Source organism: Microcebus murinus, chromosome 12, assembly GCF_040939455.1.
Source record: "Microcebus murinus isolate Inina chromosome 12, M.murinus_Inina_mat1.0, whole genome shotgun sequence".
NCBI lineage: Eukaryota > Metazoa > Chordata > Mammalia > Primates > Cheirogaleidae > Microcebus > Microcebus murinus.
This window is the reverse complement of record NC_134115.1, coordinates 1,921,738-1,937,477: the sequence shown is the minus strand read 5'-3', so window position 1 is coordinate 1,937,477 and position 15,740 is coordinate 1,921,738. Positions and strand designations below refer to the sequence as shown.

At 62.5% G+C, this 15,740-nt stretch overlaps 4 pseudogenes; all 4 read left to right on the top strand.

Moving 5' to 3' along the window:
- The first annotated feature begins 2,561 nt into the window (after positions 1 to 2,561).
- LOC142874494 (uncharacterized) lies at positions 2,562 to 2,680 on the top strand (annotated as a pseudogene).
- Positions 2,681 to 6,544: 3,864 nt separating this feature from the next.
- LOC142874493 (uncharacterized) lies at positions 6,545 to 6,663 on the top strand (annotated as a pseudogene).
- Positions 6,664 to 10,526: 3,863 nt separating this feature from the next.
- LOC142874492 (uncharacterized) lies at positions 10,527 to 10,645 on the top strand (annotated as a pseudogene).
- Positions 10,646 to 14,508: 3,863 nt separating this feature from the next.
- On the top strand, positions 14,509 to 14,627 carry LOC142874491 (uncharacterized; annotated as a pseudogene).
- The last annotated feature ends 1,113 nt before the right edge of the window (positions 14,628 to 15,740 follow it).

Sequence of the window (15,740 nt, the reverse complement as noted above, 5' to 3'; positions counted from 1 at the left end):
GAATAGCACTCCGTGGTGTCCACGCGCCACATTTTATTTACCCACTCGTGGGTCGATGGGCACTCGGGTGGCTTCCAGGTCTTTGCGATTGTGACTTGTGCCCTGACTCTAACCCTAACCCTTACCCAGCCCGTCTCCTCCACGGCCCCTGCCTGACTGACTCCTTCCCGCCCGGCCTGTCACCTGTCACCGTCCTCTGCCCCTGCCTGACACGCTCCTCCCCGCCCGGGCCGTCACCGTCCTCGGCCCCTGCCTGACGGGGCTCCTCTGTCGCCTGGGCCTTCCAAGGGCTTGGTGTGGACGCTGGTTCCAGGACGCCCTCCCAGGAACCCGGTAGCAGGGCGGCCGCAGCGTCTCGCGCAACCCAACCGTCCGCCGGCTGGCCGCCGTCGCTAAGTGGCCTGCGGGGGACGTGCTCCCGCTGTGCCGTGGGGGCCCAGCCTGGTGTCTTCTCTGAGGCCCCGCGGCTGCCGCTCCCCGCAAGGGGATAGCCGCGGAGGTGGGGACCGCCTCCTCATGGGGACGTACACTCAGCTCTCCACGTCGGATTCCGGGGCTCTCTGTCCTGCCAGAAGGCCCAGCTGGCCTGCGGGTCCTTAGAGTGGCAAAAACATCCGAAAACTGAGATTGAGGGTCCGGTGGGTGTCTGCACTTTTGTGCTGGGCACCCCAGGGAGGCCCGGGGGCTGGCTGGACAACGCGGTCTGCTGGGCGGGGGCTTTGGAGGAGCAACTGATGCCCTTTGCACTTTGGGTAGCAAGTGTCTGAGGTGTCTCTGGGCCCTGTGCCATGTGGGGGCGGGGGCGGGGGCGGGGTGGGAGGAGGAGGAGGAGGAGGAGGAGGAGGAGGAGGAGGTGGGAAGGGCCGTGGCCTGCAGTCGTGTTCCCCGGGGTGGCACAGCATGTGGCTTCTTCCACAGGCTGCTTGGCCTGGGCTCCCTGCACCTGGGCCTTTGGAGGACTGGCCCTGTGCTTGCCAACACTTCCTGCAGGGACCCAGAGCTGGGAGGTTGCATCTCTCAGCCCTGGGTCGGGCAGAGCCCCAGCGGGCCATGCCCACAACCTCTCTCAGCACGGGTCCCCCAGAAGGCTCCTTTGGGACCAGGATTCTCTTGCGGGTGACTCTTTAAGGTCTGGCCCCTGGATGGAGGGGCACCAGGAGTAGAGGAGCAGGAAGGGGAAGGGGGTGGCCATGCGAGGGGACACTTTCAGGCCAAGTCCCAGCTTCAGCCTGATCCTCCTGGGAACCCCTGGGTGGACATCACACCTCCTGGTTGCCCCGCTCTGAGACAAGGAGCCGGGCTTCGCATTCCCACAGCAGCCAGTCGTGGGCTGAGGACACCTGGGGCGTTGGGAACTCCCTGGCTTCTCCTTGGATTAACATCTGGAGCTGCTTGTGAATTGTGCCGCCACACACACCCGAGTGCAGGTGTCTTCTGCACAGACTGCGGGCCTCGCTCTTCTGAATGCCGCTAGCTCGCCACCCACCCACCCGCGGGTGAACCTGGTCAGGGTACTTTCTCTCAGGGGCAGACTCTCATCCGGGCGGGCTACCGGTGTCTCTGTTTGCTCGTTTCTTTCTTCCACTTCGGGAAAGGCTTCCTTACTGGGTGTGGAAATCTCCTATGCCTTTCCTCGCCTATTCTGTCAGCTTTCAAATTCTCTTTCGGTTGCCACCCTCACAGATGGATTAGGAAACTCTTTGCGGTGCACTCATTAGTGAAATGACCTCAATGACGCTGGAATCCAATATCTAATCGCCGATTTTTAGCGAGTCCACACGCCAGGGTGGTTGGGGTCCAATGCAGCCCCGGCCAGGCCCAGGCCCCTTGGACTGGGCCACAGGAGGACACAGAGGAGGGTCCCGGCCCCCACGGTAGCGGTGCGGGCAGTTCTCCAAGGGCTTGGGTGTTTTCCAGAGGGAGGAGATGGAGGGGACTGATTTCTTCAGCGCCCCACAAACCACGCCACCCCACCCCACCCATGGGACACATCCGGGGGGAGAGAGAGAGAGAGAGAGAGAGAGAGAGAGAGAGAGAGAGAGAGACGCCCCATACACTGGCTCCCCTCCCCCGTGCGCTGTGCCCCAGCCCTGGCCCGGGGGAATAGGCGGCCGCAGGGCCACAGGGTGGGCGGCGCAGCTGAAAGGGGTTGTGGGGGAGGGCGGCCCCTGGCTGGGGTCAAAGGGCGAGCGCCCCGCCCACCCCGTGCGCAGTCAGCGGCCGCGGCGCGCTGGGGGTGGGGGCGGGGAGGTGAAGGAGGCCAGGCGAGGAGAGGAGGGGGGCTGGAAGGTCTCCACCTTGGTGGGTCCAGCCGTGGAGGCGCATCTTGTGTGAGTGTGAGTGAGTGAGTGAGTGTGAGTGTGTGTGTATAGAGAGACAGCCCCCAACCTCGGCCCGCCGCTCCCTGCCCGCCCCGCCTGTCACCCCCGTCCCTCGGAGCCCGCCGGACCCGGCCGGCGAACTCAACAGGCCCGGCCCGGCGCGGGGCCTGGGGCGGGAGGAGGCGGCGGGGAAGCGCAGAGAGGCTCGGCTTCTTGAGCGGGGCAGGGGCGCCCTCCGCCGTCCACGGCCACACCACCCCGAACGCGCCCGATCCCGTCTGGTCTCGGAAGCTAAGCAGGGTCGGGCCTGGTTAGAACTTGGATGGGAGACCGCCCGGGAATACCGGGTGCCGTAGGCTTCTTCTTTTTTTTTTTTTTTTTTTTTGCCTCTGGTTCTGTCGCGTTTCTGGGAGCGCGGGGGCGGCCCGGGGTGGGGGTGACCCCCACCCTCAGCGCCCGCCGCGGTGCCTGGCGCCCCAGCCCGCACCGTGGGGCCTCCTCTTGTCCCGAGCCGTGACACCGCCGCCACGCGGCAGCATGCGTGGCTTCTGGACTGTCAGGTCTCAGACCAAAGGTCTGCTCTGTGGGAACGGACACGCCGGAGGAAACCTTGAGAGTCTGAGAGGGGAGGGAGTTCCAGAAGAAGGCCAGGATGTCATTTTGAGGGAGTATGTGACCAGAACTCGTCCCGTTGCTTTTGGGGTTCTATGGGCTACACGTAGGGATCTTTGGTGGTGGCACCTGATGTTGGGGGATCCGGAGTCACACCCAGACCTGCTCCACAGGCCTCCTTTTACTTTTCTCTTCGGATTCATTTTTTTTTTTTTTTTTTGAGACAGAGTCTGGGTTTGTTGCCCAGGCTAGAGTGAGTGCCGTGGCGTCAGCCTAGCTCACAGCAACTTCAAACTCCTGGGCTCGAGTGATCCTTCTGCCTCAGCCTCCCGGGTAGCTGGGACTGCAGGCATGCGCCACCATGCCCCGCTAATTTTTTATATATATATCAGTTGGCCAATTAATTTCTTTCTATTTATAGTAGGGACGGGGTCTCGCTCTTGCTCAGGCTGGTTTTGAACTCCTGACCTTGAGCAATCCGCCCGCCTCGGCCTCCCAAGAGCTAGGATTACAGGCGTGAGCCACAGCGCCCGGCCGGATTCATTATTTTTAAAAAGTGTCTCTTATCTCTATTATTGCATTTTCTTTTCTCTCTCTTTTCAAGCAGATGATGGGAGTCCAAGTATTAAGGTGACATGTGTTGCCCGTGCCCCCCTCCCCCCCGTGTTCTTATTCATTTACCTCTCATGTTGTTCCAGCATATTGTGGGGGCACCAATGTTAAGGTCGGGTGCGGTGCGTTGCCCTCTCCCAGCCTCCCCCCTCGGGTCAGAGCTTCAAGTGCGCCCATCCCCCAGTCGGTGCGCACCCACCCCATTCCTAATGGATGTGTATGCCCATCCCCTCCCCCCACCCGCCCGACACCCACCCGAAGAAGGTGATTCCTCTGTGTCCACTTAGGTGTCCATCGGTTCGTACCCATTTGCTGGTGAGCGCGAGCACGTGGTGCTCGTGTGTCCATTCTTGGGATACTTGGCTTACTGGAACGGGTTCCAGCTCTGGCCAGGAGAACCAGGAGAGGTGCCCTCTCACCGCTGCTCCTCATAGCCGAATAGCACTCCGTGGTGTCCACGCGCCACATTTTATTTACCCACTCGTGGGTCGATGGGCACTCGGGTGGCTTCCAGGTCTTTGCGATTGTGACTTGTGCCCTGACTCTAACCCTAACCCTTACCCAGCCCGTCTCCTCCACGGCCCCTGCCTGACTGACTCCTTCCCGCCCGGCCTGTCACCTGTCACCGTCCTCTGCCCCTGCCTGACACGCTCCTCCCCGCCCGGGCCGTCACCGTCCTCGGCCCCTGCCTGACGGGGCTCCTCTGTCGCCTGGGCCTTCCAAGGGCTTGGTGTGGACGCTGGTTCCAGGACGCCCTCCCAGGAACCCGGTAGCAGGGCGGCCGCAGCGTCTCGCGCAACCCAACCGTCCGCCGGCTGGCCGCCGTCGCTAAGTGGCCTGCGGGGGACGTGCTCCCGCTGTGCCGTGGGGGCCCAGCCTGGTGTCTTCTCTGAGGCCCCGCGGCTGCCGCTCCCCGCAAGGGGATAGCCGCGGAGGTGGGGACCGCCTCCTCATGGGGACGTACACTCAGCTCTCCACGTCGGATTCCGGGGCTCTCTGTCCTGCCAGAAGGCCCAGCTGGCCTGCGGGTCCTTAGAGTGGCAAAAACATCCGAAAACTGAGATTGAGGGTCCGGTGGGTGTCTGCACTTTTGTGCTGGGCACCCCAGGGAGGCCCGGGGGCTGGCTGGACAACGCGGTCTGCTGGGCGGGGGCTTTGGAGGAGCAACTGATGCCCTTTGCACTTTGGGTAGCAAGTGTCTGAGGTGTCTCTGGGCCCTGTGCCATGTGGGGGCGGGGGCGGGGGCGGGGTGGGAGGAGGAGGAGGAGGAGGAGGAGGAGGAGGAGGAGGTGGGAAGGGCCGTGGCCTGCAGTCGTGTTCCCCGGGGTGGCACAGCATGTGGCTTCTTCCACAGGCTGCTTGGCCTGGGCTCCCTGCACCTGGGCCTTTGGAGGACTGGCCCTGTGCTTGCCAACACTTCCTGCAGGGACCCAGAGCTGGGAGGTTGCATCTCTCAGCCCTGGGTCGGGCAGAGCCCCAGCGGGCCATGCCCACAACCTCTCTCAGCACGGGTCCCCCAGAAGGCTCCTTTGGGACCAGGATTCTCTTGCGGGTGACTCTTTAAGGTCTGGCCCCTGGATGGAGGGGCACCAGGAGTAGAGGAGCAGGAAGGGGAAGGGGGTGGCCATGCGAGGGGACACTTTCAGGCCAAGTCCCAGCTTCAGCCTGATCCTCCTGGGAACCCCTGGGTGGACATCACACCTCCTGGTTGCCCCGCTCTGAGACAAGGAGCCGGGCTTCGCATTCCCACAGCAGCCAGTCGTGGGCTGAGGACACCTGGGGCGTTGGGAACTCCCTGGCTTCTCCTTGGATTAACATCTGGAGCTGCTTGTGAATTGTGCCGCCACACACACCCGAGTGCAGGTGTCTTCTGCACAGACTGCGGGTCTCGCTCTTCTGAATGCCGCTAGCTCGCCACCCACCCACCCGCGGGTGAACCTGGTCAGGGTACTTTCTCTCAGGGGCAGACTCTCATCCGGGCGGGCTACCGGTGTCTCTGTTTGCTCGTTTCTTTCTTCCACTTCGGGAAAGGCTTCCTTACTGGGTGTGGAAATCTCCTATGCCTTTCCTCGCCTATTCTGTCAGCTTTCAAATTCTCTTTCGGTTGCCACCCTCACAGATGGATTAGGAAACTCTTTGCGGTGCACTCATTAGTGAAATGACCTCAATGACGCTGGAATCCAATATCTAATCGCCGATTTTTAGCGAGTCCACACGCCAGGGTGGTTGGGGTCCAATGCAGCCCCGGCCAGGCCCAGGCCCCTTGGACTGGGCCACAGGAGGACACAGAGGAGGGTCCCGGCCCCCACGGTAGCGGTGCGGGCAGTTCTCCAAGGGCTTGGGTGTTTTCCAGAGGGAGGAGATGGAGGGGACTGATTTCTTCAGCGCCCCACAAACCACGCCACCCCACCCCACCCATGGGACACATCCGGGGGGGGAGAGAGAGAGAGAGAGAGAGAGAGAGAGAGAGAGAGAGAGAGAGACGCCCCATACACTGGCTCCCCTCCCCCGTGCGCTGTGCCCCAGCCCTGGCCCGGGGGAATAGGCGGCCGCAGGGCCACAGGGTGGGCGGCGCAGCTGAAAGGGGTTGTGGGGGAGGGCGGCCCCTGGCTGGGGTCAAAGGGCGAGCGCCCCGCCCACCCCGTGCGCAGTCAGCGGCCGCGGCGCGCTGGGGGTGGGGGCGGGGAGGTGAAGGAGGCCAGGCGAGGAGAGGAGGGGGGCTGGAAGGTCTCCACCTTGGTGGGTCCAGCCGTGGAGGCGCATCTTGTGTGAGTGTGAGTGAGTGAGTGAGTGTGAGTGTGTGTGTATAGAGAGACAGCCCCCAACCTCGGCCCGCCGCTCCCTGCCCGCCCCGCCTGTCACCCCCGTCCCTCGGAGCCCGCCGGACCCGGCCGGCGAACTCAACAGGCCCGGCCCGGCGCGGGGCCTGGGGCGGGAGGAGGCGGCGGGGAAGCGCAGAGAGGCTCGGCTTCTTGAGCGGGGCAGGGGCGCCCTCCGCCGTCCACGGCCACACCACCCCGAACGCGCCCGATCCCGTCTGGTCTCGGAAGCTAAGCAGGGTCGGGCCTGGTTAGAACTTGGATGGGAGACCGCCCGGGAATACCGGGTGCCGTAGGCTTCTTCTTTTTTTTTTTTTTTTTTTTGCCTCTGGTTCTGTCGCGTTTCTGGGAGCGCGGGGGCGGCCCGGGGTGGGGGTGACCCCCACCCTCAGCGCCCGCCGCGGTGCCTGGCGCCCCAGCCCGCACCGTGGGGCCTCCTCTTGTCCCGAGCCGTGACACCGCCGCCACGCGGCAGCATGCGTGGCTTCTGGACTGTCAGGTCTCAGACCAAAGGTCTGCTCTGTGGGAACGGACACGCCGGAGGAAACCTTGAGAGTCTGAGAGGGGAGGGAGTTCCAGAAGAAGGCCAGGATGTCATTTTGAGGGAGTATGTGACCAGAACTCGTCCCGTTGCTTTTGGGGTTCTATGGGCTACACGTAGGGATCTTTGGTGGTGGCACCTGATGTTGGGGGATCCGGAGTCACACCCAGACCTGCTCCACAGGCCTCCTTTTACTTTTCTCTTCGGATTCATTTTTTTTTTTTTTTTTTGAGACAGAGTCTGGGTTTGTTGCCCAGGCTAGAGTGAGTGCCGTGGCGTCAGCCTAGCTCACAGCAACTTCAAACTCCTGGGCTCGAGTGATCCTTCTGCCTCAGCCTCCCGGGTAGCTGGGACTGCAGGCATGCGCCACCATGCCCCGCTAATTTTTTATATATATATCAGTTGGCCAATTAATTTCTTTCTATTTATAGTAGGGACGGGGTCTCGCTCTTGCTCAGGCTGGTTTTGAACTCCTGACCTTGAGCAATCCGCCCGCCTCGGCCTCCCAAGAGCTAGGATTACAGGCGTGAGCCACAGCGCCCGGCCGGATTCATTATTTTTAAAAAGTGTCTCTTATCTCTATTATTGCATTTTCTTTTCTCTCTCTTTTCAAGCAGATGATGGGAGTCCAAGTATTAAGGTGACATGTGTTGCCCGTGCCCCCCTCCCCCCCGTGTTCTTATTCATTTACCTCTCATGTTGTTCCAGCATATTGTGGGGGCACCAATGTTAAGGTCGGGTGCGGTGCGTTGCCCTCTCCCAGCCTCCCCCCTCGGGTCAGAGCTTCAAGTGCGCCCATCCCCCAGTCGGTGCGCACCCACCCCATTCCTAATGGATGTGTATGCCCATCCCCTCCCCCCACCCGCCCGACACCCACCCGAAGAAGGTGATTCCTCTGTGTCCACTTAGGTGTCCATCGGTTCGTACCCATTTGCTGGTGAGCGCGAGCACGTGGTGCTCGTGTGTCCATTCTTGGGATACTTGGCTTACTGGAACGGGTTCCAGCTCTGGCCAGGAGAACCAGGAGAGGTGCCCTCTCACCGCTGCTCCTCATAGCCGAATAGCACTCCGTGGTGTCCACGCGCCACATTTTATTTACCCACTCGTGGGTCGATGGGCACTCGGGTGGCTTCCAGGTCTTTGCGATTGTGACTTGTGCCCTGACTCTAACCCTAACCCTTACCCAGCCCGTCTCCTCCACGGCCCCTGCCTGACTGACTCCTTCCCGCCCGGCCTGTCACCTGTCACCGTCCTCTGCCCCTGCCTGACACGCTCCTCCCCGCCCGGGCCGTCACCGTCCTCGGCCCCTGCCTGACGGGGCTCCTCTGTCGCCTGGGCCTTCCAAGGGCTTGGTGTGGACGCTGGTTCCAGGACGCCCTCCCAGGAACCCGGTAGCAGGGCGGCCGCAGCGTCTCGCGCAACCCAACCGTCCGCCGGCTGGCCGCCGTCGCTAAGTGGCCTGCGGGGGACGTGCTCCCGCTGTGCCGTGGGGGCCCAGCCTGGTGTCTTCTCTGAGGCCCCGCGGCTGCCGCTCCCCGCAAGGGGATAGCCGCGGAGGTGGGGACCGCCTCCTCATGGGGACGTACACTCAGCTCTCCACGTCGGATTCCGGGGCTCTCTGTCCTGCCAGAAGGCCCAGCTGGCCTGCGGGTCCTTAGAGTGGCAAAAACATCCGAAAACTGAGATTGAGGGTCCGGTGGGTGTCTGCACTTTTGTGCTGGGCACCCCAGGGAGGCCCGGGGGCTGGCTGGACAACGCGGTCTGCTGGGCGGGGGCTTTGGAGGAGCAACTGATGCCCTTTGCACTTTGGGTAGCAAGTGTCTGAGGTGTCTCTGGGCCCTGTGCCATGTGGGGGCGGGGGCGGGGGCGGGGTGGGAGGAGGAGGAGGAGGAGGAGGAGGAGGAGGAGGAGGTGGGAAGGGCCGTGGCCTGCAGTCGTGTTCCCCGGGGTGGCACAGCATGTGGCTTCTTCCACAGGCTGCTTGGCCTGGGCTCCCTGCACCTGGGCCTTTGGAGGACTGGCCCTGTGCTTGCCAACACTTCCTGCAGGGACCCAGAGCTGGGAGGTTGCATCTCTCAGCCCTGGGTCGGGCAGAGCCCCAGCGGGCCATGCCCACAACCTCTCTCAGCACGGGTCCCCCAGAAGGCTCCTTTGGGACCAGGATTCTCTTGCGGGTGACTCTTTAAGGTCTGGCCCCTGGATGGAGGGGCACCAGGAGTAGAGGAGCAGGAAGGGGAAGGGGGTGGCCATGCGAGGGGACACTTTCAGGCCAAGTCCCAGCTTCAGCCTGATCCTCCTGGGAACCCCTGGGTGGACATCACACCTCCTGGTTGCCCCGCTCTGAGACAAGGAGCCGGGCTTCGCATTCCCACAGCAGCCAGTCGTGGGCTGAGGACACCTGGGGCGTTGGGAACTCCCTGGCTTCTCCTTGGATTAACATCTGGAGCTGCTTGTGAATTGTGCCGCCACACACACCCGAGTGCAGGTGTCTTCTGCACAGACTGCGGGCCTCGCTCTTCTGAATGCCGCTAGCTCGCCACCCACCCACCCGCGGGTGAACCTGGTCAGGGTACTTTCTCTCAGGGGCAGACTCTCATCCGGGCGGGCTACCGGTGTCTCTGTTTGCTCGTTTCTTTCTTCCACTTCGGGAAAGGCTTCCTTACTGGGTGTGGAAATCTCCTATGCCTTTCCTCGCCTATTCTGTCAGCTTTCAAATTCTCTTTCGGTTGCCACCCTCACAGATGGATTAGGAAACTCTTTGCGGTGCACTCATTAGTGAAATGACCTCAATGACGCTGGAATCCAATATCTAATCGCCGATTTTTAGCGAGTCCACACGCCAGGGTGGTTGGGGTCCAATGCAGCCCCGGCCAGGCCCAGGCCCCTTGGACTGGGCCACAGGAGGACACAGAGGAGGGTCCCGGCCCCCACGGTAGCGGTGCGGGCAGTTCTCCAAGGGCTTGGGTGTTTTCCAGAGGGAGGAGATGGAGGGGACTGATTTCTTCAGCGCCCCACAAACCACGCCACCCCACCCCACCCATGGGACACATCCGGGGGGGGAGAGAGAGAGAGAGAGAGAGAGAGAGAGAGAGAGAGAGAGAGAGACGCCCCATACACTGGCTCCCCTCCCCCGTGCGCTGTGCCCCAGCCCTGGCCCGGGGGAATAGGCGGCCGCAGGGCCACAGGGTGGGCGGCGCAGCTGAAAGGGGTTGTGGGGGAGGGCGGCCCCTGGCTGGGGTCAAAGGGCGAGCGCCCCGCCCACCCCGTGCGCAGTCAGCGGCCGCGGCGCGCTGGGGGTGGGGGCGGGGAGGTGAAGGAGGCCAGGCGAGGAGAGGAGGGGGGCTGGAAGGTCTCCACCTTGGTGGGTCCAGCCGTGGAGGCGCATCTTGTGTGAGTGTGAGTGAGTGAGTGAGTGTGAGGGTGTGTGTATAGAGAGACAGCCCCCAACCTCGGCCCGCCGCTCCCTGCCCGCCCCGCCTGTCACCCCCGTCCCTCGGAGCCCGCCGGACCCGGCCGGCGAACTCAACAGGCCCGGCCCGGCGCGGGGCCTGGGGCGGGAGGAGGCGGCGGGGAAGCGCAGAGAGGCTCGGCTTCTTGAGCGGGGCAGGGGCGCCCTCCGCCGTCCACGGCCACACCACCCCGAACGCGCCCGATCCCGTCTGGTCTCGGAAGCTAAGCAGGGTCGGGCCTGGTTAGAACTTGGATGGGAGACCGCCCGGGAATACCGGGTGCCGTAGGCTTCTTCTTTTTTTTTTTTTTTTTTTTGCCTCTGGTTCTGTCGCGTTTCTGGGAGCGCGGGGGCGGCCCGGGGTGGGGGTGACCCCCACCCTCAGCGCCCGCCGCGGTGCCTGGCGCCCCAGCCCGCACCGTGGGGCCTCCTCTTGTCCCGAGCCGTGACACCGCCGCCACGCGGCAGCATGCGTGGCTTCTGGACTGTCAGGTCTCAGACCAAAGGTCTGCTCTGTGGGAACGGACACGCCGGAGGAAACCTTGAGAGTCTGAGAGGGGAGGGAGTTCCAGAAGAAGGCCAGGATGTCATTTTGAGGGAGTATGTGACCAGAACTCGTCCCGTTGCTTTTGGGGTTCTATGGGCTACACGTAGGGATCTTTGGTGGTGGCACCTGATGTTGGGGGATCCGGAGTCACACCCAGACCTGCTCCACAGGCCTCCTTTTACTTTTCTCTTCGGATTCATTTTTTTTTTTTTTTTTTGAGACAGAGTCTGGGTTTGTTGCCCAGGCTAGAGTGAGTGCCGTGGCGTCAGCCTAGCTCACAGCAACTTCAAACTCCTGGGCTCGAGTGATCCTTCTGCCTCAGCCTCCCGGGTAGCTGGGACTGCAGGCATGCGCCACCATGCCCCGCTAATTTTTTATATATATATCAGTTGGCCAATTAATTTCTTTCTATTTATAGTAGGGACGGGGTCTCGCTCTTGCTCAGGCTGGTTTTGAACTCCTGACCTTGAGCAATCCGCCCGCCTCGGCCTCCCAAGAGCTAGGATTACAGGCGTGAGCCACAGCGCCCGGCCGGATTCATTATTTTTAAAAAGTGTCTCTTATCTCTATTATTGCATTTTCTTTTCTCTCTCTTTTCAAGCAGATGATGGGAGTCCAAGTATTAAGGTGACATGTGTTGCCCGTGCCCCCCTCCCCCCCGTGTTCTTATTCATTTACCTCTCATGTTGTTCCAGCATATTGTGGGGGCACCAATGTTAAGGTCGGGTGCGGTGCGTTGCCCTCTCCCAGCCTCCCCCCTCGGGTCAGAGCTTCAAGTGCGCCCATCCCCCAGTCGGTGCGCACCCACCCCATTCCTAATGGATGTGTATGCCCATCCCCTCCCCCCACCCGCCCGACACCCACCCGAAGAAGGTGATTCCTCTGTGTCCACTTAGGTGTCCATCGGTTCGTACCCATTTGCTGGTGAGCGCGAGCACGTGGTGCTCGTGTGTCCATTCTTGGGATACTTGGCTTACTGGAACGGGTTCCAGCTCTGGCCAGGAGAACCAGGAGAGGTGCCCTCTCACCGCTGCTCCTCATAGCCGAATAGCACTCCGTGGTGTCCACGCGCCACATTTTATTTACCCACTCGTGGGTCGATGGGCACTCGGGTGGCTTCCAGGTCTTTGCGATTGTGACTTGTGCCCTGACTCTAACCCTAACCCTTACCCAGCCCGTCTCCTCCACGGCCCCTGCCTGACTGACTCCTTCCCGCCCGGCCTGTCACCTGTCACCGTCCTCTGCCCCTGCCTGACACGCTCCTCCCCGCCCGGGCCGTCACCGTCCTCGGCCCCTGCCTGACGGGGCTCCTCTGTCGCCTGGGCCTTCCAAGGGCTTGGTGTGGACGCTGGTTCCAGGACGCCCTCCCAGGAACCCGGTAGCAGGGCGGCCGCAGCGTCTCGCGCAACCCAACCGTCCGCCGGCTGGCCGCCGTCGCTAAGTGGCCTGCGGGGGACGTGCTCCCGCTGTGCCGTGGGGGCCCAGCCTGGTGTCTTCTCTGAGGCCCCGCGGCTGCCGCTCCCCGCAAGGGGATAGCCGCGGAGGTGGGGACCGCCTCCTCATGGGGACGTACACTCAGCTCTCCACGTCGGATTCCGGGGCTCTCTGTCCTGCCAGAAGGCCCAGCTGGCCTGCGGGTCCTTAGAGTGGCAAAAACATCCGAAAACTGAGATTGAGGGTCCGGTGGGTGTCTGCACTTTTGTGCTGGGCACCCCAGGGAGGCCCGGGGGCTGGCTGGACAACGCGGTCTGCTGGGCGGGGGCTTTGGAGGAGCAACTGATGCCCTTTGCACTTTGGGTAGCAAGTGTCTGAGGTGTCTCTGGGCCCTGTGCCATGTGGGGGCGGGGGCGGGGGCGGGGTGGGAGGAGGAGGAGGAGGAGGAGGAGGAGGAGGAGGAGGTGGGAAGGGCCGTGGCCTGCAGTCGTGTTCCCCGGGGTGGCACAGCATGTGGCTTCTTCCACAGGCTGCTTGGCCTGGGCTCCCTGCACCTGGGCCTTTGGAGGACTGGCCCTGTGCTTGCCAACACTTCCTGCAGGGACCCAGAGCTGGGAGGTTGCATCTCTCAGCCCTGGGTCGGGCAGAGCCCCAGCGGGCCATGCCCACAACCTCTCTCAGCACGGGTCCCCCAGAAGGCTCCTTTGGGACCAGGATTCTCTTGCGGGTGACTCTTTAAGGTCTGGCCCCTGGATGGAGGGGCACCAGGAGTAGAGGAGCAGGAAGGGGAAGGGGGTGGCCATGCGAGGGGACACTTTCAGGCCAAGTCCCAGCTTCAGCCTGATCCTCCTGGGAACCCCTGGGTGGACATCACACCTCCTGGTTGCCCCGCTCTGAGACAAGGAGCCGGGCTTCGCATTCCCACAGCAGCCAGTCGTGGGCTGAGGACACCTGGGGCGTTGGGAACTCCCTGGCTTCTCCTTGGATTAACATCTGGAGCTGCTTGTGAATTGTGCCGCCACACACACCCGAGTGCAGGTGTCTTCTGCACAGACTGCGGGCCTCGCTCTTCTGAATGCCGCTAGCTCGCCACCCACCCACCCGCGGGTGAACCTGGTCAGGGTACTTTCTCTCAGGGGCAGACTCTCATCCGGGCGGGCTACCGGTGTCTCTGTTTGCTCGTTTCTTTCTTCCACTTCGGGAAAGGCTTCCTTACTGGGTGTGGAAATCTCCTATGCCTTTCCTCGCCTATTCTGTCAGCTTTCAAATTCTCTTTCGGTTGCCACCCTCACAGATGGATTAGGAAACTCTTTGCGGTGCACTCATTAGTGAAATGACCTCAATGACGCTGGAATCCAATATCTAATCGCCGATTTTTAGCGAGTCCACACGCCAGGGTGGTTGGGGTCCAATGCAGCCCCGGCCAGGCCCAGGCCCCTTGGACTGGGCCACAGGAGGACACAGAGGAGGGTCCCGGCCCCCACGGTAGCGGTGCGGGCAGTTCTCCAAGGGCTTGGGTGTTTTCCAGAGGGAGGAGATGGAGGGGACTGATTTCTTCAGCGCCCCACAAACCACGCCACCCCACCCCACCCATGGGACACATCCGGGGGGGGAGAGAGAGAGAGAGAGAGAGAGAGAGAGAGAGAGAGAGAGAGAGACGCCCCATACACTGGCTCCCCTCCCCCGTGCGCTGTGCCCCAGCCCTGGCCCGGGGGAATAGGCGGCCGCAGGGCCACAGGGTGGGCGGCGCAGCTGAAAGGGGTTGTGGGGGAGGGCGGCCCCTGGCTGGGGTCAAAGGGCGAGCGCCCCGCCCACCCCGTGCGCAGTCAGCGGCCGCGGCGCGCTGGGGGTGGGGGCGGGGAGGTGAAGGAGGCCAGGCGAGGAGAGGAGGGGGGCTGGAAGGTCTCCACCTTGGTGGGTCCAGCCGTGGAGGCGCATCTTGTGTGAGTGTGAGTGAGTGAGTGAGTGTGAGTGTGTGTGTATAGAGAGACAGCCCCCAACCTCGGCCCGCCGCTCCCTGCCCGCCCCGCCTGTCACCCCCGTCCCTCGGAGCCCGCCGGACCCGGCCGGCGAACTCAACAGGCCCGGCCCGGCGCGGGGCCTGGGGCGGGAGGAGGCGGCGGGGAAGCGCAGAGAGGCTCGGCTTCTTGAGCGGGGCAGGGGCGCCCTCCGCCGTCCACGGCCACACCACCCCGAACGCGCCCGATCCCGTCTGGTCTCGGAAGCTAAGCAGGGTCGGGCCTGGTTAGAACTTGGATGGGAGACCGCCCGGGAATACCGGGTGCCGTAGGCTTCTTCTTTTTTTTTTTTTTTTTTTTGCCTCTGGTTCTGTCGCGTTTCTGGGAGCGCGGGGGCGGCCCGGGGTGGGGGTGACCCCCACCCTCAGCGCCCGCCGCGGTGCCTGGCGCCCCAGCCCGCACCGTGGGGCCTCCTCTTGTCCCGAGCCGTGACACCGCCGCCACGCGGCAGCATGCGTGGCTTCTGGACTGTCAGGTCTCAGACCAAAGGTCTGCTCTGTGGGAACGGACACGCCGGAGGAAACCTTGAGAGTCTGAGAGGGGAGGGAGTTCCAGAAGAAGGCCAGGATGTCATTTTGAGGGAGTATGTGACCAGAACTCGTCCCGTTGCTTTTGGGGTTCTATGGGCTACACGTAGGGATCTTTGGTGGTGGCACCTGATGTTGGGGGATCCGGAGTCACACCCAGACCTGCTCCACAGGCCTCCTTTTACTTTTCTCTTCGGATTCATTTTTTTTTTTTTTTTTTGAGACAGAGTCTGGGTTTGTTGCCCAGGCTAGAGTGAGTGCCGTGGCGTCAGCCTAGCTCACAGCAACTTCAAACTCCTGGGCTCGAGTGATCCTTCTGCCTCAGCCTCCCGGGTAGCTGGGACTGCAGGCATGCGCCACCATGCCCCGCTAATTTTTTATATATATATCAGTTGGCCAATTAATTTCTTTCTATTTATAGTAGGGACGGGGTCTCGCTCTTGCTCAGGCTGGTTTTGAACTCCTGACCTTGAGCAATCCGCCCGCCTCGGCCTCCCAAGAGCTAGGATTACAGGCGTGAGCCACAGCGCCCGGCCGGATTCATTATTTTTAAAAAGTGTCTCTTATCTCTATTATTGCATTTTCTTTTCTCTCTCTTTTCAAGCAGATGATGGGAGTCCAAGTATTAAGGTGACATGTGTTGCCCGTGCCCCCCTCCCCCCCGTGTTCTTATTCATTTACCTCTCATGTTGTTCCAGCATATTGTGGGGGCACCAATGTTAAGGTCGGGTGCGGTGCGTTGCCCTCTCCCAGCCTCCCCCCTCGGGTCAGAGCTTCAAGTGCGCCCATCCCCCAGTCGGTGCGCACCCACCCCATTCCTAATGGATGTGTATGCCCATCCCCTCCCCCCACCCGCCCGAC